Below are 927 nucleotides of genomic sequence, written 5' to 3' on the forward strand. Positions count from 1 at the left end.
CACTTATCCACATTGTGGGGCGCTTGACATGGGATAGCACTCCTCCCACTGTCACCAACACCAAATACACTCATCGACGCAATTAGGGCAGATCTGTTCCCAGAACCAGCACTCGACACCTACATGACCCGATATCCAGGTCAGGAGCCAAGGAAGCTTTACTGGAGATTATTTTTGTGTCAATGTAAGTCAGGAGCCCACAACTCCAATAACGGAAGGGGAGAACCAGGATTCCCCTTCACTAGAGCGGCACCAATATCATTTTCGTGCGATACATTAGACAGACGACCTGGTCAGCCTCCTGTAGGCTTTAACCAGATCAATGGTTTGCAACAAAACTCGTCTGCTCAGGGTTTTACCCAATGCACCAGCTTTGGCTTTCCCAACACCAAGCCCTGCCAGCAGATTCATATTGCCACAGTACCATTTCCCGCGGGCTCCCATGGGGAAGCCATACACCTCTACGGCTCTGATATTCGGATAGCGGGCCATCAGAGTCGCTTTGAAACTGGTATACTTCCGAACCTTAGAGGCAGCCGCCTTCAACAAGGTATCGTCCGCAACTTCGTAGCAGATCGTCACATCAACTATAAGGGCGTTGGAGCCCTTTTTCATCACCAGGTCAGGTACCCCGGTCTTTCCCTGAGGATCAACCAGGTGGGGTTCTTGCTGGACAGCCCAACCGAGGGATTCAGCAATATCTTTCAGAAACGTGCACACAGCGTTGTGACTTCGCATTCTATTGAGCTTAAGCTCAGGGCAGTTTCCGATCAAGTGGCGAATAGTTTCACGCTCATAGCCGCATAGAGCACACGCTGCCGGCAGCCAGGACCTCCCCAAACAGGAGAAGGCCCTAGTCCGGACAGTGCCGGTTCGAAGGCGCAGAGCAAGGAGGGTCTCGGACTCCCGGAAACGGAACCTGCAAGG

This window comes from Aulonocara sp. 'chitande type north' Nkhata Bay, unplaced genomic scaffold, assembly GCF_057382095.1.
Source record: "Aulonocara sp. 'chitande type north' Nkhata Bay isolate Kocher_YH1m ecotype deep benthic unplaced genomic scaffold, A_spYH_male_GT1.1 unmapped_scaffold_38, whole genome shotgun sequence".
Classification (NCBI taxonomy): domain Eukaryota; kingdom Metazoa; phylum Chordata; class Actinopteri; order Cichliformes; family Cichlidae; genus Aulonocara; species Aulonocara sp. 'chitande type north' Nkhata Bay.